Below are 23,540 nucleotides of genomic sequence, written 5' to 3' on the forward strand. Positions count from 1 at the left end.
TTTTAGAATCTGCAAACTGCCCCTGGTTTAAGAGCAAGCACTTATGATGTAAATAACTCTGTAGACACTGCCAAGTCAAGCCTTGGTGCACAGTCCTGCAGAGGAGTGATGATCTAGCCAAAGATGAACAATTTTCTGCAAGCAATCACAACATGCTGGTACTGTGAAAGACTTTTACTTTCTTTCCAGGATTTGCCAAAAGAAATAGTTGACTATCGTGCCATATTGCAATTCCAGACACTCCTGGGGCACCAGGCGGCTACATTGGGTGGAGACATAGCTTGAGAACCATTCACTCATTATCTGAAAAGAAACCAAGCCAAAATGATGCATGCGGACTCATTTTCTAATTGCTGTTTTAGTGTTTGTAAAACTGTTAAATATTTAGGGATTGACAGCAGGGAATATTGAAAGGCTGCCAGCCAGAGTCGTAGAGCTGTAATTACCAGTAGTTAACTGTTTCTTATCTGTTACAACTAATCACTTTGTTTCATAGTTTGACTTTATTAAACCACAGACATTTCTGACCTAATATTAGGGTTTGGCGCAGTGTCTTTGAAGCTCTTGTGTTCCAGTATAAAACACCATCCTAATGTGAAGGGCGCATTTACCAGGCTACAGTGTTATGTGATAACCGCTCAAAGTGTTTAGGTCAGATGAAATAAAGCCATAGTTATGGAAAATCGAGGTTAGTGTAGCTAGATATAGTATCATAATACACAGTGTTTTCACACAAAAAGCAAATATTACATTGAATAAACTAGAGAAAAATGTAATGAGTAAAATGACACCAACATTTCAAAAATCCAATATGGGGAACTTGAGGTATGATTTAAAAAAATAAAGAATTAGGATCATAAGCTCAAAGAAATTGTAAGTGCCTATCAGTAGTCACTGTTCGTAGTTGACTGGAACCTAGGTCATATTTTTAAGCTGCTAGGTGGTGTTGTGCAGCTCTTTAACACCTTAACTGCTTCGAAACTTCCGTGCCAGTGCGGAGCGTTCTATTAAGCGGGCGGGGCCGCATCGGCCAGCGGACGTGCGCAGCCCTACCGAGGTAGTGCTCGGGACGGCCGTTGGCCAACACCCACAGCGAACGGGTTCTGGGCTCTACTGCAACAGAAGTAAAGGAGCGGAGCCGCATATAGGCACCACCCTGTGCGTCAATGTCTGTTCCTTTAAATCTGCACCTTCGAACACTGCTCCCACTTTTTTCAGTCTATCAACAACTTTCAAACTAAAATCCAGAATGCAAGTGACAATGTCTCCTTCTAAAGCTAAAGGCTTCAAACCATGTCTTGACTGCAATATGCATATGTCGGTCATGGACACTCACGCAGTGTGTTGCTGATGTTGGGATCAAGGCATGACTCCGAGCCATGTGACAAGTGTGCCCTCATGCCTCTGAAGGCAATCTTGGACTGGGAAGCAAAGCTGTATATTGCAGAACATAGGAAGAAATCAAGGACTTCACGTAAGTCCCACTCTTGCTCCAAGTTGAGGGCCAGGACACGCTCCCTAGGTCATGCAGGCAGACATGAAATTGGTGTCCCATTCAGACACTACCTGCTTGGGGTATCCCACTCGGGTAAATATCCCCATCAGTGCCCTGGCCACTGCGGGCACAGTGGCTGTCCTCGGAGAAATGGCCTCTGGGTGCCACATGGCATAGTCCACCAAGACCAGGATGAACCTTTTGCTTAGGGCAGTCTTGGGGACTAGAGGCCCAACAATGTCTAAACTCATCTCTCAAAGGGTGTGCCGATGCAGGTAACGGAAGCAGGGGGAGCTTATGCTTTTCCCCAGACTTTCCACTAGCCTAGAATGCTTTAGACTGCATCCTCATTTGGGACCAATAAAAATCCAATCGGTCAAACGTTTTGCCAGTGGGATAGCATGAGCCAACTCCAGTAGGAAAGCCCAGTAGCACTGGAGGACCACCAAAACATGGGTTGCTCCAGGCTCAGGGACCTTAGGCTTGCTATCCAGGAGTCCATTCTCCCAATAGATAATGTGATTACTAGAAGGGCCGGCAACTGCATGGGTCTTGGCCTGCCACCATAGGCCCTTAAGGGTAGAGCACTCCATCTGCGCGTTGTAGAACACTTTCTTGGGCAGTGCTCCTTTAGTTTGCCACCTAGCCAACTTGGGCAAGTCCCCAAGCGCAGCAGTGTTTTCCCTTGTATATTCTGGACTGTTACCCTCAGGATCAGCCTCCTCCCAGGCCATGGTAACATGGGTGGGTTTACCACACCACTGTCCTTCTTCTTGGCAGGTACCTGTCCATTTTTCCAGACTTCAGGCCCCTTTGACTTCCATGACCTGTGTGGTCAGGCACACCCACTCAGTCAATCCCAATATTTCCAGTTGAGACCAAAGCTCCACCTCCTTTCAGATAGTGTGCTCTAAGTCAGTCCTAACAGACAATCTACAGTCATGGCTGACCTTGCAGCTATCATTGAGGTTCAACTGTGGCAGACTGAGGCCCAGACAGCTGGTAAGCCCTCTGGTGACCTTAACTATTGGAAGAATGGACTCCTTTATTGCGAGCCTAAGGACCCTGATCCTGGATACTCTTGCCATTCAAAGGGAACTTGAGCCACAGGATAGTGGCTCATCATGTTGTCTTCTGTCACAACCTGGTGGACTACATCAGTGTCTACCTGCTCTGAGGACACCAGATGACACAAACAGTAGTTATACTGGTTCCTCTGTCTCTCAGTGCCTCCACCCTCTGCCCATTGATGGTGATCCACTGACTATACTTCTTGGCATTGTCAGGCATGTGGGCCTTTGGAACCATCTCTTTGTGACCCATGGACACTATAGTAACCTCCTCAATCCCCCAAAGCTAACTGGGACAACCTCCTTGTGACTATGGACACTAGAGTAAACTGCACTCCCTACTGAGTACTATAGTAGCCATCCCGGATATAGTGCCACCAGTGGGGGGAAGGGGGTTCTTCCTGTGCTGACAGATGCACAGGCAAAAGAGCCCAGGAGAATCCAGTGCAATACATCGTATGTATAACATGGCATTGGTAAAGATGTCAACATTTTTTAAATACAGTCGTCGAGAAAATGAGGATATACAGGACTGAATCAAACTAAAGTGAACATCATAAAAAAGAGCAGTAGCTTCCCAATGTCCATGCATACATTATCAGATATTGACTCCAATCGTGATAAATTAGAATACATACATTTGGTCACAGTGCACATACCCAACTTTGGATCTTCATGCCAGATCATCAATACCTAATGTCGGCGGAGGGGGAGGGGAGGCGGGGGGGTAGGTTCAAGGTCTAGACCTCCATAGTCGTCCCATCGCTTTCATATTTTCGGATGCTTCTGGGGGCACCCCATGTCGTAAAAAAATCGGAATTTCTAGCCCCATGGAGAAATCAAGGCCCCGTTTCCATGCCCCCATAGAGGGCGGAGAAGTCGCCTTCCAAGCCTTGGCGATGTCGCGCTTAGCCAGGGTAAGCCCTAGAAATAGCAAGTGCCTTTTGTATCTATTGCCACTAATCTCAGATGCACTCCCTTTTAAAGTGCCCGTACTGATAGCATTCATGATCCTTGATCTTCTGACCATTAAAACCATATTTCTTTTGTTCAGGGTTGGATTGGAAATCCATCCACTTAAAACTATTTTGGGGGCTTTGTGAGAACTCCTTTGGTTGTTCTTTGTTTCTCCCCCCTCTTTCTACTGGTTGGCTGATGATTCCCCTAGGTACCTTCTTTGACACTCTGGTACTAATCCATAAAGCCTCCTTTGAAAGCTCCCTGGGTACAGGGAGCCTGGAGTCTTAACAGATTTTGGTGAAAGTCTATAAAGCAATTACTGAGCATGTTCTCTCCCAGAATCAGATTGTATAGCCCATCAAAGTCACTCACTTTGCTGCCCTTGACCCAACCATTCAGTGCCTTACTGGAGTAATATAAAATATCAACCCAGGACTGATTAGGCAGTCTGTGACTGTACCTGAACCGCAAGTGGTATATCTAGAGAGAGCCCACACATGGTGATAGGGGCTGCCTTCATGGGGGCATAGGGCATCTGGTCTGCTTCCTCCAAAGCAGAGTATCCCCCCAGCAAATGGCTTGTGCTTCCATAGACTAGCCCCTCATTCCTCCTCTGGGACACTATGTATAAGCAAGGCTACCTCATATGGTGCAAATCACGTATCAATGTCTTCCCCAACTACATAGCTAGGCACCAGGTCTTTGGGAATGTGGACCCTTTTACCTCCTCTAGGCACCTCTCTATCACTCTCATTATCCTCGCTGGACTCTGTGAGCCTTTTAGCTTTCAATCTCAGTTCCTTATCACTCATTTCATGTGCCAGGAACATTTTCTTCTCCTCCAGAGCTAGTTTTATTCATCCAATGCCCTCTTTGTAGCGGCTTACCTTTCCTCCATGGCCAGAGTGGTAAGTTGCCGCCTATACTCATTCAACCTTCCCGTCCTCCAACTCCCCAGGGGACAGGCTGCTGGAGGACAGGATGCTTCCTATTCTGGATCCAGCAGGTGGCCTTACTACTGTGTGCCCTCCTCTCCCCTCTGGTTCTGGGACCATGCTCAGGTGATTCTCTTCCTCCTTTATTTCATCCTCCCCATCATCATCACCATCCTCCTTCTCCTCCTCCTGTGATGTAGACTACAGCGGGTTCCCTCCTCCTAGGCTCTAAAGGGTAGTTTGAGTTTCTTGAAGCATTTGGCTAGCTGCAGCCCCGCTCTCCTTGCAAAATGTTTTCACCTTCAATGCTGCTGAGGTCCCCTTCCATTTCTGCAAAGAAATATCACAGGTGCAAAGTATGAGACAGGAATTGAATATGGAAAGGGAAAAGTACCCAATTAAAATGGAGAATTTAATAAAAAATTATTATGATGTCAAATTATAACAATGAATGTAGGGTTTTACACAAATCACTTCTTGGCACTGCAGAAACACAAGTGCTGTTTCCCTCTGATGAAAAAAAGTGTAAAAAGTGGGCCATTAGTTGAGAGGGGTAAAAGGCCCCCCACTCCCCTCGAACAATAAACACAATCCTTGTCAGGGTGAACCACAAAAACCACTAAATTAACCTCTGCTTTTTTTTTTTTTTTTTTGATTTATTTTTGTGAAACCCTTATAGGCAACAAGGATAAAGCAATACACAGCTTCACGCCTACAACCTGTGACAACAGGCCGGCAGCATCTATAGAATCGGTTCATAACATGCCCAGCATTAGAAGGACAACATCACTGAAGTTAGACACAGCCTACAACCCGACCGGGCCGGCCGCGATATAAACTGGCATAATTGGATAACATGCAAAGTAGAAAGACGGCTCTGGAAGTGCCGCATAGCCGAGCAACGGGCTTTGAGGTTTCTTTTATAATTTTTGTAAAATAACCAACATAAACATCAAACAAAACGAAACTCCCACGTGATATACCACCATATCTTGCGTGTGGACAGGGGGGAATCATGAGGCGGGGGGGCTATGCAATGGCCTTAAGGAGAAAGCAGTGCAACCATCGCCAGGGTAAGTGTTGCTTCACACCTGTGTTGTGCATTAGGCTGATACGGGAGGGGGAGGGCAAGGAGGGAGAGGAGGGGGGGGGATCTAGGGAACGCTGCAAATCCAGCGCACGAAGTGAAAACAGTGCCAAGGTCAAAACAGTGGTGATCTGTGCAACATGTCTATAAAATGAGTACGGAGTCATGCAAGGGGAACGTGTCGCAGGGCGTTTCGGGGCCAGGAGTCCTAATCGAACCGGGTATGCAGCGCGGTGTTTAACGCGCTGGCGCGCCTCATGGATCCGAAGAGTTGTCCCCTTGCTCTCGAAGAAGATAGGCCACCAGGGGTCCCCAGAGATCCTTGGGGCGGGACATGTGTGGCATGAGATCGGCATAATTGCGTATATGTTCTTGCCATGTGGTCATTGTATTGAGCCATATTTTGAACTTAGGCCCGCGGCCCCTACCCCATTTACATGCCACATGGCGTTTAGCTAACAAGAGGCCTAAAGCGAAAAATTTCCTATGTGATTTCAGCGCCGGGGCTGAGTGACCCAGCAACGCTATCTTGGGACAGGGTGCTACATCCGCCCCGACCATGTCGGATAGTGCCTCGAAGACTTCGCGCCAGTATGCCGCCACAACGGGACAGGCCCACGCTAGGTGAAAAAAGTCAGCCCCTTCGCCTCTGCATCGGAGGCAGCGATCGTCGGCGCGCAGTCCGAGTCGGAACAGTTTAGAGGGAGTGAAGTAGATTCGGTGCAAGAATTTGAAATGCAGCAGCCTGAGACGGGCATTACCGGTGACTGCATTAGTGTGGGAGCAGCTTTCTTCCCACTGTTCGTCCGAAAGCGGGGTGTCCAGATCAGCATCCCAGTCTCTGCGGGATCTAAGTGGGGGGGGGGATGGAGCTGGTTGTGCATGTCGGTATAGCATAGACACCACGTGCTTCGGGGAGTCAGCTTGTAGGAGCGTATGGAGGGGGGTCAGGGTGTCTGGCTCGTCCGGGAAAGAGGGTGTGACCGCCTTGACATTCTGACGAAGCCGGACATATAGGAAAGTGTCCATTACAGAGGGGGTATGTTCTCCAAAAAACTGAGCCGCCATACGGAATTGTCCCTGGAGGTACAATTCACCCCATGTGTGGGCCGCCAGTTTCACTAGCAATTTACGGCCGATCTCCTCACAGGCCACACGTAGCCGCGGGTCATGTGCTAGGGGCATAAGCGGAGAGTAAAGGAACGCGAAACCCATGTGTTTCGCTACTCGCTGCCAAGCTAAAACCGTGCAGTCAAGCGTGGTCGGGTCACGGTCAGTGACCCGGGGCTTGGTGTATAAGTAACCCGATGGCTGCTCAGGCCTCATATAACCGTCCTCCACCGCCAAGTGGGCCATGAAGGGAGGAGGGTGAAGCCAGTAGGCGGCAAAGTGGCCCTGGGCGCAATGATAGTAGAGCTGAAAGTTCGGTACATCGAATCCGCCTTGGTGGTATGGTAGCATGAGAGTCTGTAAGCTAATCCTGGGCTGCTTACCGCCCCATATGAGGCGCGACAGTTGGGAGTTAAGGGAATGAAACAAATTTGATCCCGGACTGTACGGAATGTTGGTGAAAAGATACAGGAATTTGGGAAGGATAACCATCTTGATGAGGGATATACATCCCGCCATGGAGAGTGGAAGATGAATCCACCTAGCGATAGTATCAGTCAATTTATCCAGGACTGTGCCATAGTTAGACCTGATGAGTTCATCCCGATTTTGGGAGCCGACGACGCCCAGGTATTTAAGCTCCTCCGATTTCCACACCAAGGGGTAGTCAAGGGGGAACTTCTCAGTTTTGTCCGTCAAGGGGAAAAGAGCGGACTTCGACCAGTTGATCTGTACGCCCGATATGGCACCGAATTTGGTAATTTCGCGCAGGACGGGATTTAGGTTCTCGCGCGGTTTATGTATGTATAGAGTGATATCATCTGCATACAGTGCCACTAGTAGCTGACGCTCTGGGTATATCAGAGAGCGGTGGTTATGGTGTTGCCGAAGTTTAGCCGCTAGCGGTTCAATGGCGAGCGCGAAGAGGACAGGAGAAAGGGGACAGCCCTGTCTAGTGCCTCTGTGAATAACGAAGGGGGCCGATCTAGCGCCGTGCAGTAGGACTGAGGCGCATGGGTTAGTATATAGTAGTTTGATCCACTCTAAAAAGCTGTACGGAATCCCCATCCGCTCAAGAAGAGACAGGAGGTAGTCCCATTCAAGGGAATCGAACGCTTTGGTAGCGTCAAGGAACACAGCAGCTGCTTCGCAACAGGGATTAATGTCCTGGAGGACGGCTTGAAGGGTGCGTACGTTATGGGAGGTCGCCCTGTTGGGGACGAACCCTGCTTGGTCCGGTAAGACTAGGCGCTCCATCAGCAGGTTGAGGCGCGTTGCAAGCACTTTCGCTAATATTTTAACATCAGTATTGAGCAGCGAGAGAGGCCTGTAAGAGTCACAGCTATCAGGCGGCTTGCCAGGCTTCAAAAGAGATGCTACAAGAGCTTCGCGCATGGAAGGCGGCAGGGTACCATCTTCGAGGGCAGCGTAATAAACCTTTTGCAAGATCGGGGCGAGTAAATGAATGTAGGCTTTGTAAAAGTCGATTGGTAACCCGTCAGAGCCGGGTGCTTTACCTGATTTCATGGACATGATAGCGTCCTTTATTTCGTCTAGCTCAAGAGTGTGGTGTAGAAATTTTTGCTGAGTTGGGCCTAGCCACGCAATGGCAGTGTCATCTAGGTATTGGTGTAGGTCTATTGGTGTCGATCTAGTAATGGGTACCTTGCTTAAGGGAAGGGTGCAAGTGTCGCCAGGCATCTACGTAGTGGTGTTCAGCAGTAACAGAGGCCAGTGCGCGCTGGGTATGGGAGAAGTGCGCTGCCTGGGGGTGAGACCTATCCTGGGACGGGGCAATCGCAGTATTCTGAATCCTGCCCCACATCGTGAGCAGAGGGGAGGTGTCATCAGTGTTGGGGCCGTAATAGCATGCAAACAGGACAGTATGTGAATATAATTGCCCCCAGATCATGCAGTATCTGCCACTGGAATCCGCTTCCGTCCCAGCGGGTATAAACCGTAGCCCTCGCCGAACAAGGATCGTGACCCCCCTGGCATAGTTAGAGTAGGAAGAGAAAACTTTGCAGGAGGCCCACCTGGTCGCAAACAGGGGAGAGCTATCTGGCAGTAGGTGGGTTTCCTGAAGCATTGCGACTGACACCACCTGTCTGTCTAGATAACCCAAGATTTGCCTCTTCTTCCTGGGGTTATTCAACCCGCGAATGTTCCATGACACCAGTCTTAACTGTTGTGTTGGTTGCAGATTGTCTACGTCACCCATTCCAAGACATAACAGATTCTATGACACGTTATACTGTAAATAAGCACCTTAGCACAGTTGGCGATATGGCAATGAACCCTCCCTCCCAGTGCCCTCCCACACAACCCCCCCAGTGACCACACATCGAGCGCATCAAGGACAGTGGTACTTGCATTGAGTTTCTTCCCACCCACACCGGCAACCCCAACTCGCCAGGAATACATCACCCACCCAACCACCCAACCACCCAACCCCAAAGTAACCCGAAAACTAGAAACAGTTTGACATCTGCCCCTACCCATAGGGGGGAGGGGGTGTGCCGGGGCTCACCCATTGGGGGAATACAGAGCCAGGGGGCACCAGACCCACCAACCACCTCCTTACTTGCACCCACAGACACCGGGAGTCCCGGGCGTCCATCGTGGGACGGAAGTGGGTGACCGAGCAATCAGTATATCAATAGACCGGTAAATGTAGAACTGTCAGAGTACCGTAGTTGCTGTGTGGAAGGAGCCGGGATGTGTGCAGCCAGTAGCAGAGAAGTTAAGGCGACAAGGGTCAATGCCTCGCTGCTCCCATTCAGTCCTGCTGCGAAAGTGGCGAGGGGGATCTGGAGCGGCGGTCGTGAGGGTCAGCAGTATCATCGCCGCCTCGACCCCTCCTACCATGTTTGAGAAAGTCCTCCACTTGCTGCGGGTTTTGGAAGAAATGCTGTCTACCTTGGCACGTCACCTTCAATTTGGCAGGGTATAACATGGCATATGGGAGCTCCAGTGCCTGAAGTTTCTTTTTCACCACTGAAAATTTGCGTCTGGCGTCTTGGACGGAGGCAGTAAAGTCCGGAAAGAAGGAAAGAGACGTGTTGCAGTAGTTGACAGTACCTAGCTCTCTTGAACGTTTCAGCACTGCATCCCGGTCTCTATAATTCAGAAAGCGCGCAATAATAGGGCGCGGCGGAGCTCCAGTGGGGGGACGCGCCGCCAGGGATCTGTGGGCCCTTTCGACGATGAAGTGCGGAGAGAAGGACTCCTTTCCAAAGAGTTCTATGAGGAGATTCTCCACAAATGTCTCCATTTTGCCAGTATTGATAGTCTCCGCAAGGCCCAAAATGCGAACATTGTTGCGGCGGGACCGCGCTTCTAAGTCCTCGTTCTTGTCGGCAATGAGTTTGAGCAGCCTGTCCATCTGAGTGACCTGTTTATGGGAGGAAGCGGCTCCGTCCTCTAAACTAGATATCCTGCCCTCAGCCTCCTTGATGCGATTGTCGTGCTGATCCAGCTTGGCCACCACGCTGTCCATGCGTAAATTCATGGTGTCTATTTTGGCGTCGATCGTGGAGAGGCTTTGTTTCATGCCTAGTAATAGAGTCTTCCAGTCCTCCTCTTGAGGGGCCGATGCTGCAGGATTACCCTCCGACTCCCGCGCCGCCCCGGTGGGTCTTTTGGATTCGAATGGGATCTTGGATTGACGGGCATCGTTGCGCCCCATGTTGCGTCTGGGCGCCAGCGATGTAGGGGGGAAATGAGCGCCAGCTCGTTGTAGTGACGGTGTAGTTATAAGGGGGATGGAGAGCCCCAGGTAACTTCACCGGAGGTGGAATGGGGTCCGGAGCAGCCGCAGCCGAGGACCAGCCGTCGAGGCCACAGGCAATGTAAGGGCAGACCACCCCTCAGGCTACGACACCAGGACTGCTGCGCGGTTCACGGGCCGCGCTGCTGCGATCAAGCGGCCCCAGGCAGCAGGCAGGAGTGAGACGGACAAGCAATGAGAAGGCCTCTGTGGTAAGAGAGGGGGGCCACAGGCTAGTGCACCGCCCGGGGGGGGGTGACTGTGGCTCTCGGTGTTCAATGCAGGTGGATGGCGCAGTGTCGGAGTCCCGCTGTGGAGGCAATGGCACAGGTGGCGGCCAGGCAGAAAGTAAGTGCTGGTGAGTCTCCGAGGGTTTAAGGGGGCAGTCACCCGGTGAATCGCCGCTTCGGCGGCCAAGGAAGTGGTGGGAGCGCTGTCGTGGAGAGGGGCGCGCCGCCGCCCCCTGCAGTGTAAGTCCCTGCGATGCGTGTGGCAACGACGGCGGTGACAGCACACCAGGCGCTCGCCGTCCCGCTGCAGCGGAGCTTGTGCGGCCGCCGAGCAGGTCTCACAAGATAGCGGTTGGCGGGAGCATCTCGGAGACCGTTGGCCAGGCTATGCGACGGCCGTGTGCTGGAAGGACCTGGGCGAGGACGTGGCGACACCCCGCAGACAGCGCTCACCTTATGACAGCAGCGTGGAGTCTCCGCCAGGTACGCAGAGCAGTCACTGGCCGTCCGATGGTGGATCGCCCCGGCGATCTGGGCCCTGCCGGCAGCGACGGGAAAGGCCTCTGAGCATCGGCCTTTCCCAGAAGGACGAGCCGGCGGGCAGGAGTCGCAGAATCAGCAATGGGTCCTCTCAGGCTTCCGCGGTCGCCAGCTTCACGTTGGAAGGGGTTCTCCAGGAAAGGAAGGTACCGCCGTGTTCAGCTCGGCAACGCGAAGGCAGGCAGTCGGTATTTGGGGCTATGTGCCCGGTCAGGATCACTGCAGGATAGGAGAGAATGCTCGGTCGAGCGGGAGCCTCACACCAGTGCGTCCATCTTGGTCTGGCGCCACCTAGCGCCCCCCCAAATTAACCTCTGCTTAACCCTCTGGTAGTTTGCCACAAAAGCAGTCAGGCAATGTGTAAAGTATTTATGCAGCACTCAAACAGTAATAAAGTGAAAACACAACACAAGAAAAATCCCGAACCAATTTAGAGAAAAAGAGTACATTTTAATCAATAAAATTACATAAAAATGACAAACATCCAATAAGTAGAATATGAGTTATAAATGTTTTACGTTTCAGATGAAAATAGAATCAAGGAGCACAAAGCACCAATCAGGGTAATCTGGTCACAATGGGCTGAGTCAAAGTCACAAGTTCAGGTCGACCAAAATGGAGCACTCTTGGACACTGAGACCAGGTGAAGAGTTAACTTTTTCACACAGTCCAGTACCATTCGAGGACCCTCAACCAGAGCTCAGTGTTGGCGGCAGTTGCAAGGAGATGGTTGCCGGTGCAAAGAGCAGATCGCCATCAAGTTTTGTGTTTGCGGGAGATGTGGTAGTCATTGCTGAATGTGAAGAGCAGTTCACTGTCGGAATATCGCGTTGGTGGGAGATACGGGTAGTCATTCATTGTCGCGAAGAGCCCAGAAATTCTGTATTATAACATGAAATACAGTATTTGCAGGTTAGAGGAGTCCACTCTTACACCAGCCAAGAGTCCAGGACCTGGGGAGGCACCTTCTAGGGGTCAGAACTCACTCCATTTGATAACAGCAGCAGGATCCAGGCAGGTCCAAGTGGTGCTGATAAGCTGGACAGTTGCAGGGGAGACCTCTGGAAGCTTGTTGTGTCCCTATAGTTCAAACAAATGATCAGCCAAATTACTCTTGGGGTCCCTTCTGGGGATCTTGGGTTCAGTCAAGCAGGTCTAGCCTTCCTTCTTCAGACAGCAGGGCAATCCATCTTGTGAATCTTCCACAGGTCCAGGAGCGTTCTGATGAGAGGCTCTGAAGAAGAATTAGCCAGTGGTTAATTCTTTGTCTTTCCCACTATTTCAGACATAATAGACCCATTATTGTGTCATACTCCCTGAGCCCTGCCATAGGAGAGTACATTTCTACACTACTTCGGGGTCTAAATTTAGCATTGTGAGCTGGACGTGCGGGATGGAAATTTAAGCAACGCACGGAAGTCATTGAAAGGTAGTGCCACTTTATAGTATTCTCTACCACCTTCAGTGTTGCATAAACTGAGTCTCTGGCTCAACTCTACAAGATTGGTTTTCACATCCACGAGTGAACTTAGTCCAGGTAAGCGATCATGACTTGCTCAATATATATCAAAGTTCGCTCACCTAACCAATTGCTCACTAGTCAAAATAGGTCACGAATTGCTGACAAATATACAGAAGAGATGTAACATCTCTTAAGTCTTTGAGGCAAACGCAGGTCCATTATCTGAATAAGAAGAATAAAAGCTGCTCCAGTGCATTTGATACTACACGTCTTTTTGACCTCCATAGTATATCAGCATTTCTTTGTGTCCCGAACCCATAATAATCTGGAGCCTGAATCAAAAGACTCAACTCTAAAATATCATCAGTTACAACTGTGATTAGCCCTGACTTTGTCAAGGGAAAGATCACTAAGAAAGGACAATTAAAATAGTGTCTGGGAGTCTGCACAGGTCTTGCACAAATAAAAGGTGTCATTTGTTGATTTGCAATACGGCACATATTTTCTTTTCTCTACTGAGAATAACTACCTTAAATACCAGGTTTGGTACTTTAGCTTTGACACTGCAGATTTTATGCCAGTATGTGCAGCCGCATTAACCCCATGAGCTGCCATGATTAAATATAATGTAACTAGCTTACCTAAGAGTATGTTTCTCTTTCCCACCAGGTATGAAAACGATTAGAGTGTTACCGGAATTGAGGGTGTAGGAGTGATCGTAAGACTCATCTCTGTTTGAAGTTACTTAAATCACTGTTAAAATATCTACGCCGATCTTGACTTGAGATTGGGTTAACTGTAGATTTCTTAGAAAAGTATGATCTGGAGCACTTTTGTGGTCCATGCGTGGTATAGACCAATGGAAGCATATCTCCAGGGACGGTTGGTGAGATTTTAAAGCGGTGGGGCGCAAACTAATTAGCATACAGCACCGTAGGGAGCGAGCGCAGCCAGCGACCCTGAACCCCAAAAGGGGGGTTTGGGGGGTTACCCCCCCAAGAATATTTTGAAAAAAAAGAAGAAAAATCATGCATTTTCAAGCAAATTTGAGAAAGCAGGAAGGTTAATAAAGCAATTGTGAAAGTGCAGTTATTACATTAATAGATGGCATAACATAGGTAGCTGCTTATTCAGTATTACCACAGAGCTTCATACATTCTGTCCTATTATGCTCAGGTGCTGAATTCAGACTATAAGACTTTCATGGAAATCTCAGCTCTAAGAGTAGAAGAAGTTGCACAGCAGTGTAATGGTTGCCAGGCTCGTTCCGCAGGAGCGTCAGGAACTTGAAGAAAAGTCCACAGTCTTCCCCTACGGCCTTCCGACTCTATTAGACTCTAGAGTAACGAATGGCACGCAAGGGGAAAACAGGGAAACAAAACAAGGAAAGGCGGGGGAAGAAAAACAGTCTTACAACATACTGAATATTAGACTCTAGAGTAACGAATGGCAAGCAAGGGGAAAACAGGGAAACAAAACAAGGAAAGGCGGGGGAAGAAAAACAGTCTTACAATATACTGAATATAAAAGAGGCAGCGCAATGTGCTGTTACCGTGATTCTGGTTGAGCTGAGCTTTGTACACACACTTCACATAAGTCCACACAAGTACCCCAAATATAAATGGTATAAAGGTTTTTGCAATTTGCCAAGGGGAAAGGTTTGAAAGGCAACACAAGCAACAAATTGTTCACCCTGCGGGAGACAGGTCCGGCCAGTGAACAAAGGTGAGCAAATCTGTGTAGTCTCCAAATAGAACAAACACTACAAAACTTTTAAAAACAGAGATAACAATGCATTTCTTACCTCAATCAGAATTTTAGGTATTCAACAAACAAGTAGCAGCATTCACTTTTTGTAAATGAAATCCGCACGTCTGTCTTTCAGTGTAGCAAACTTGTCAATTACTTTCATGTTGAAGTCCGGTATCTTTTGGACTAGCTTGCTCTCTACAGATAGCATCGCCAAAGCATTTAGTCTTTCCTCTAGCATGGTGTTCCTGAGGAATGTCTTTATGTGCTTTAAGGCTGAAAAACATCGTTCAGCTTCTACTGTTGTCATTGGAGTCGTAATCACAATTTTTAGTAAAGTCACTGTCTCTGTAAGTGAGTTTTCCATATGCAGTTTATGAATTAAACTCAGCAAAGTCAAGGCGCTTGTGGCCTTCCGGTACACAGGCATTCCGTAGAGTACAGTTAACTCAGTTCTCAGCTGCTCTTTTTTGAGCATAGGATATGCTTCCACAGCCTGATTCAGAGCACGCTCAGGGAAGGATTCATCATATTGTGCAAACTCTTTACTTTGCAATAAAGTTGCACTCCCCAAATGTTTTGTGAATGAAAAACGTTCTTTTGGCCGCACAATTACAATGTCACATATCTCCTTTCCAATTCGAACCAGAGAGGTGATGTTTTGTCTGCGGTTTGCAAAAATAGAATGCTCCGGCAGTTTTCTCTCTAAATCGTCAACCCCATCTCTCACTTTCATAATCTTTTGTACAAATGCAGATGTATTGGCTTTCACAGAGACAGTATCTAGGTCTTTTCTTTGCAACTGATCGTATAACACATCAACAGGAATCATTATTTCATGTAATAAAAACAGTAAGAACTGAAACTCTTTGTCTTGCAGTGTTCTAATAAAGCCATGGGCTTCACTCTGACTTGTGTGATCAAAGTCTGCTCTGGATGCTATGGCGACAAAACATTTCTCAAGGCCCTCCCTCTGTTCAAAGATTAAGTTGACTGTACGAATGTGAAAGTTCCAACGAGTTGAGGATCCCCTTGGTACGCTTTTGTCCACAATCTCATGAAGGGCTTCTGTTCTTTTGGGGGAACGTGTAAAGAATGCTGCTATGCCTCCGATATCCTGAAAGAAAACTCGTGTCTCTCTGATCTTTGATACCGCCTGTTGCATAATAAGATTGAGTTGGTGGGCGTAACAGTGCACAAAATGAGCATTAGGGTACACATCTCGAATTTGTTTCTGTACTCCACTAAGGCTTCCACTCATTACGGACGCACCATCATAGCTTTGTGCGATAAGTTTTTGTTTTTGAGGCAGGTCCGGGAAAATTAAGTCCAGTTGACACAGTATTGCTTCAGTGATGGTTGCTGCACTAGATCACTTAAATGCGTGAAGCCATAAAATCTTTCCACAACGTTTCTGTCACTGTCAAGGTACCGAAACACTAACACGGACTGTGTTTGAGTGGACACATCAGTGGTGTCATCAGCCTGAATAGCCACAAAGTCTGTGTTTCGCAACTCTTGCACAATATGGCTTCTTATAATTTCGAGCATACAGTCAAGGAGTTCATTTTGTATTGTATTAGAGGTGCCCTTAAAGACTGTAGCACGTGCTAAATGTCTTTCCAAATCCTGGTCTATGGTTGACATTAAATCCACTAGGCCTCGGAAGATCCCATGTTTTGAGGAACTTTCTGATTCGTCATGGCCTCGCAATGCCAGTTCGAAAGCACCACAGAAACGAATGCAATCAATGATCTTGGATAGATTTTGTCTGTTCTTATCAACTGCTTCATTGTGTTTTTGAATGGATTTGCGATAGGCATCATTTATCTGCTGCTCAATTTGTGCGTCTTCCCCCAACATTCCCAGTCTTGTCAGGTTTTCCAGATGATTTCTTGTGAGCGCATGCTTCTTTATTTTTTCAGCGATGTGCTTCAGGTCGACCATTCCTTGCCGTGTCCAAGAAAAGTCACCGCCAAACAGCAAGCAGGGGAAGCAGAACAGAGAATTTCTTATAGGGCACCCTGTAAGCCAATCAGCTTTTGTGTACCAGGCATTTGAGAATGTACGTTTTGACATTTTTCCTCTGTCCTGGGTAGTTTGCTGTAGGTTTATTTCAGGCTGATGAGGTCCTAATTGTTTTATCTGTAGTTTTTGTTCAAGTGGCCGTGACTGGAATGACTTTGTAATCAGCTCTTGTACTGTATTCATGATGGTGTGTTGCTGGCCTTACCAATATATATATATTAAAGAAACCTGTCAATAATCAAAGTACAACGTATAAGGTGCAGTGCAATAATATCAAATTTCAGTACAAATACATTATACATATATCTTGTGCATTATCCTAATACATCTCAAATGACTGCTAAAAATAGAGCCGTACTCGCTCCTGCCTCTCTGTGCCATAGTGGTTGCTGGAAGCACTGAAACACACTGCTTGAGGGCCTTGAGAGTGACCACATACATACATAGCCCTAACTCCCATGTAAAAAAATATATAGCATCAGTTTCCTTACCTTTAACACTGGTGTTTGCTGGGTTGTAGCCGGGGTCGGGTGAGAGAGCAGCAAAGGAGGTTGGGGTCCTCTTGTTGTTTGCTGATAAACCTGTCAATAATCAAAGTACAACGTATAAGGTGCAGTGCAATAATATGAAATTTCAGTACAAATACAAATACATCTCCAACAGCTCCCCTTCCCACAAAATGACTGCTAAAATACAGCCGTACTGCCTCCTGCCTCTCTGTTGCATAGTGGTTGCTGGAGGCCCTGAAAGAGACACTGCTTCAGGGCCTGGAGAGTGACCAGATACATAGCCCTAACTCCCATGTAAAAAAATATATAGCATAATTTTCCTTACCTTTAACACTGGTCACTGGTGTTTGCTGGGTTGTAGCCGGGGTTGGGTGAGAGAGCAGCGAAGGAGGTTGGGGTCCTCTTGTTGTTTGCTGATAAACCTGTCAATAATCAAAGTACAACGTATAAGGTGCAGTGCAATAATATGAAATTTCAGTACAAATACGTGGGACGATGGCTGGCCGGAAAATCAGGCACGGAGGACGTATAGTGGGCAATGGCGTGCCTTTTCTTTATTAAACAAGAGAACAGAGTCAGTACAACGCTGGGGAATCGCAGGACCAAAGCGAAGTTCCTGGAGAGGACGCCTCGATCTTCTTCGGTGTCTTCGGATTCGTATGGTCCTTCGGGGAGGTCGGGTGCTGGGGTGGTCCTCGGAGGTAAAGGAACAAAACAAAGGAGCGGTTAGTCCAGCTGATCTTGCTTGGGTTTGACCCGTAACCAACACCGGGAGGATAGTGAAGGGATTCGACGGAAGCGACGGTGAGGGAAGGGAGGCGGGACGGACTCGGGAGGAAAAAGAGAGAGAAAAGAGTGTTCTGTGAGGGGACGTGAGGGGTGTCATACGTACTACGTGCTTTACAAGTGGTGACGTGCTATACAGGTATTCAACAGTGATGGCCCGGCCAGGTGAAACTAAAGAGAGGTCGGTATTTACAATGCACCTAGTGTGCTGCAGAGGTGGATAGTTGGTACTCGCACGCTCCGCCGCAACTCCCTGGTGAGTTGCGGCCGCTCTTCAGCCTCCTCCTCTGGACTCCACCAGTCCTCGCTCCACTCTTCCTCTTCTTCCTTTGTCTGGTCTGCGCCTACTCCGGTCCGAGCCTCCTGCCACGAGTCCGCTGCTCCGACGGCGTCTCTGTCCTGGCTTCCGCCTTTTCCTGGTTCCGGCGAGGGCGATGAGGAGGGTCATGGGGGTGTGGTTCCGGTCCAAGACGGCTCCCGATAGGTTCCTGAAAAACAGAGAGGGGAGGGGTGCGGGTTGTCATGGTTACGTCCATGGACGCCTCGTACTCGTTTACCGAGAAGGGTGAGTGTCCGATAACAGGCGGTCCGGGTTGGGTTTGGGATGGAGCCGCACCACATTCCCTTCCCCTAGCTGTCCTTCTTGTACGGGTTGGGGAGATGGGGTACCGGGAGAGGAAGTCTGCATTCCCTTGCTCGGAACCCTTACGATGGATGGTCTTGAAACGGTACGGTTGTAATGACAAAAACCAGCGGAGGACTCGGTCATTGTGTCCCTTGTTCCGGGCCATCCATTCTAATGGGGCATGATCGGTATATATGAGGAACTCCCTGCCTTCCAGATAGTACCGGAGACTCTCGACAGCCCACTTTATGGCGAGAGCCTCTTTTTCCACGGCAGCATAGTTCATTTCGCGGGGAAACAGTTTTCTACTCAGAAACAGGATCGGTCTCTCATTCCCTTAATCATCTGGTTGGGAGAGGACGGGTCCTAGACCCTGGTCTGATGCGTCAGTCTGCAACAGGAATGGTCGGGTGTAGTCCGGACTGACCAGCACAGGCTCGGTGGTCAAGGAAAGCTTCAGATCATGAAAGGCATGCAAGAGTAGGGGTGTAGGGTTTCTTAGGGTGACCTCTGTCTTGGCTGTTTTCTTCAGTAGGTCCGTGAGGGGAGCCGCCCTTTGGGAGAAGTTGGGAACAAACCTCCGGTAATACCCTAGGAGGCCCAGAAATGCTCGGAGGTCTTTTCGTGTCCTGGGGAAGGGTAGGGCTTGGATGGCTTCTACTTTATTTTGTTGGGGCCAGATAACACCGTCACCTAACAGGAAACCCAGGTATTTGACCGTTTGGGCCGCTAGGGTGGTTTTGGCGGGGTTGATGGTAAAACCACAAGCCCCCAGTGCAGTGACAACCCGACATAGGTGATCCAGATGTTGTTCCCAGCTATCGCTAAAGATGACGATGTCGTCAAGGTACGCACCTGCGTATAGGGAATGGGGTCTCAGGATCTGGTTCATGGCTCTTTGGAAAGTGGCAGGCGCGCCATGAAGGCCGAAAGGCATAACAGTGAACTGGTATAACCCTGCCGGGGTGGAGAAGGCTGTCTTTTTCTTGTCCTGTTCCCTTAGAGGGATCTGCCAATACCCCTTACAGAGGTCGAGCGTGGAGATATATTTGGCTTTCCCTATCCGTTCAACCATTTCGTCAACACGAGGTAAGGGATAAGTGTCAAAGGTGGATACCTTGTTTACCTCGCGGAAATCAATGCAAAATCTTATCGATCCGTCGGGCTTGGGTACTAAAACAATAGGGGAGTTCCAGTCACTCACGGAGGGCTCGATGATCCCCATACGCAGCATTTGATCGACTTCCTGTTGTATGGTGTTCCTTCGGGCTTCGGGGACCCGGTAAGGTCTCAATCTTACTACCTTCCCAGTGTTTGTGTGAATGACATGTTCTGTAAGCGTGGTGTGTCCTGGGGTGGAAGAGAACACCTGGCTGGAGGGCCACAGTGCTTCCCGAAGGGACTGCCTTTGTCTCTCAGTCAGCTCGGGGTCAAAACAAGGCTCAAAGGGGAGTGCTGGGTGGTAGGCGTCACTGGTCATGACGGGACGGGGCCCCTCCCATTTCTTAAGGAGGTTGATATGGTAGATCTGTGACGCACCTCTAGCGGGATCAAGCTCCAGCTCGTACGTCACAGGGGTCACCTGTCGGAGGACGGTATATGGGCCCTGCCATTGGCCCAACTGTTTGTGATCCGATGATGGCATCATCAAAAGGACCAAGTCTCCGACGGAAAAGGAACGGGTTCTGGTGCCTTTATCATATTGTCTTTTCTGGGTGTTCTGGGCGGTTTCCATATTTTGGCGGACGATATCCCGGATGACTGACAGGTGGGTTTTTAGGTTTTCTACGTACTCAGGGAGGGGACGCGTTCGGTCTGGTTCAGCTGCCCAGGCCTCTTGGGCCATGTCTAGGAGGGTTCGGGGAGGCCGACCATAGGAGCTCGAAAGGCGAATAGCCAGTACTACTCTGAGGTTTACATCGGATGGCAAACAGGGCCAAGGGCAGCATCTCTTCCCATCTTTTGGCTTCCAGGGCCAATAGTTTCTTGAGGGTTTGTTTCAGCGTTGCATTGTGGCGCTCGACCAATCCATCCGTTTGCGGATGGTATGCTGATGTTCTGATCTGTTTTATACCAAGGCGAGAACACACCTGTCGCATAAGACTGGATACAAAAGGGGTGCCCTGATCCGTCAGGATCTCCCAGGGAAACCCTACCCTAGAAAAGATAGCGATTAGGGCTTTGGCTATGCTTTGAGTGGTGGGGTGACGTAAGGGAACTGCTTCAGGGAAGCGGGTGGCATAATCCACAAGGACTAGGGCGTAGCGACACCCACTTCGGGAGGGAAGGAGTGGTCCTATGATGTCCATCCCTACTCGACTGAACGGTACATCAATGAGGGGGAGCGGGAGTAAGGGAACTCTTGGTGGCCTGTATCTGCTGATTTTCTGGCAAACCGGACATTCCCGGCAATAGGTTTTGACCTGTTGATGGACGCCGGGCCAATAAAACTTCTCCAGAATGGACTGTCTCGTTTTTTCGTCCCCAAAATGTCCTCCTAGGAGATGGCTGTGGGCAAGGAATAGCACCTTGTCTCGGAAGGGACCACGGATCAACAACTGGGGAGGTAGTTGGGGTCCGCCTTTTCTGTATAACAGTCCTGTTTTCTTAAAAAAATAGGGACCTACTTGCAAGGGGTCTTCGTTGTCTACGGCCCTTGCCCATGCTTCCTGCAGGAGGGGGTCTTCCCTTTGTGCGGCGCTGAATTCTGTCTGTCTGCCAGGGGTGTTCGTCTAGTATTGCGGGGAACGCACTGGAGTAGCTCTGCTTTTCTTGGCGTCGCTGGGGCCGTGTCTTCTTTGGTCGGGAGGCCGGGACCCTTACCGGCTGGTCCTGAAAGAACGGGGCTTCTTTCCACCATCGAGCGAAAGAATCTGTAGTGTCCTGAAGGAGTCTCGGAAGGCCTGAATAATCACTTCCCAGAATAGCCTTTTCTGGGAGGGTTGGTACCAGTCCAACGGTGAGGTCGGTTCCGGGATCAGTGGGGTGTTGCACTCGTATCCGGGCGGTCGGGTACCTTTTTGTATCACCGTGGACACATTGTATGTCGACCACACCAGTGGGAGGACCAACAGGAGTCGCCATGTCTTGGGGTCTTAGGACGCTTTGCCGACATCCCGTATCAGCGAGAGCGAGCACAGGATGACCATCAATATGCACCGGACAGTGGAACGGGGGAGGCGAGGCCCCCGGGTTGACACAGACATAGTTCCGGACGAGGCCAACCTCCATAGGTTCCTCCTTTTGGGGACACATGCGGGCGATATGTCCGAAACCTCCGCAGTTATAACATTGTGGACCTGGGTTAGGTGGTCGGTACAAGGCCGTGGCTGGCAACAGGGGAGGTGGGTCGGGTCTCCGGGGAAGCGGTGGTCGGTGTGGACGAACGCTAGCAGTGGAGTGTTGTCGGCTGGGGTGCTCGTCTCTACTCCGTTGTAGCTCTTGGGCCCGGTTGTAGGCCGCAGCGATCTCTACGGCAGTCTCGAGGGTGAGACGGGCATGTTGTCTTACCCACCTCTGGGTGGCTGGATGTAGGGAAGCCAGGAACTGCTCTAAGTAGATTTTCCCAAGGATGTCTTCCTTTGAGGAAGTGTCTGGTCTCAGCCATCGATTAGCCAGGTCCTGAATGCGGAAGGAGAGGGCTCTGGGGTTTTCTTGCGGTCCTTCTTTGGCCTGCCGCAGCTTAACCCTATAAGTCTCATCATCGATGCCCAGCCTCTCCAGGATGCATTTCTTGATATCAACGTAGGGGGTGTTCCCCTGGATGTTGGCTTGCTGGTAGGCGGCCTGTAGATCGCCGGTCAACAGGGGACCCAGGTATTGGCCCCAGCGGTCGACGGGCCATGAGGCGGCCTGGGCAAGTCTTTCGAAATTGGTGAAAAAGTAGTCCGGGTCCTCACCCGGCACATACTTTTGCAGGACAATCGAAGGGAGGGAGGCTACCGGTCTTTGCTGGCCCAGGGCGTCGCTCAGTTTTCCCATGGCCTGGTCGTGTGCGACCCCCTGTCCCTTGAGGACGTCATGTAGCTGGCCTCTGTCGTCCTCTGCGGTCTTCAGGAACCGTTCCATGAGTGTTCCCCACTGCTCCTGGGTCTCCGCCATTTTCATCACAATGGCCTCCATGCTTCCAGCTGATCCCACTTCTGACACCACCTGTGATCGTGGGACGATGGCTGGCCGGAAAATCAGGCACGGATGATGTATGTAGTGGGCAATGGCGTGCCTTTTCTTTATTAAACAAGAGAACAGAGTCAGTACAACGCTGGGGAATCGCAGGACCAAAGCGAAGTTCCTGGAGAGGACGCTTCGATCTTCTTCGGTGTCTTCGGATTCGTATGGTCCTTCGGGGAGGTCGGGTGCTGGGGTGGTCCTCGGAGGTAAAGGAACAAAACAAAGGAGCGGTTAGTCCAGCTGATCTTGCTTGGGTTTGACCCGTAACCAACACCGGGAGGATAGTGAAGGGATTCGACAGAAGCGACGGTGAGGGAAGGGAGGCGGGACGGACTCGAGAGGAAAAAGAGAGAGAAAAGAGTGTTCTGTGAGGGGACGTGAGGGGTGTCCTACGTACTACGTGCTTTACAAGTGGTGACGTGCTATACAGGTATTCAACAGTGATGGCCAGGCCAGGTGAAACTAAAGAGAGGTCGGTATTTACAATGCACCTAGTGTGCTGCAGAGGTGGATAGTTGGTACTCACACGCTCCGCCGCAACTCCCTGGTGAGTTGCGTCCGCTCTTCAGCCTCCTCCTCTGGACTCCACCAGTCCTCGCTCCACTCTTCCTCTTCTTCCTTCGTCTGGTCTGCGCCTACTCCGGTCCGAGCCTCCTGCCACGAGTCCGCTGCTCCGACGGCGTCTCTGTCCTGGCTTCCGCCTTTTCATGGTTCAGGCGAGGGCGATGAGGAGGGACTTCCGGGGTCATGTGGGTGTGGTTCCGGTCCAAGACGGCTCCCGATAGGTTCCTGAAAAACAGAGAGGGGAGGGGTGCGGGTTGTCATGGTTACGTCCATGGACGCCTCGTACTGGTTTACCGAGAAGGGTGAGTGTCCGATAACAGGCGGTCTGGGGTGGGTTTGGGACGGAGCCGCACCACAGTGCCATAGTGGTTGCTGGAGGCACTGAAAGAGACACTGCTTCAGGGCCTGGAGAGTGACCAGATACATAGCCCTAACTCCCATGTAAAAAAAT

Source organism: Lissotriton helveticus, chromosome 8 (genome assembly GCF_964261635.1).
Source record: "Lissotriton helveticus chromosome 8, aLisHel1.1, whole genome shotgun sequence".
NCBI lineage: Eukaryota > Metazoa > Chordata > Amphibia > Caudata > Salamandridae > Lissotriton > Lissotriton helveticus.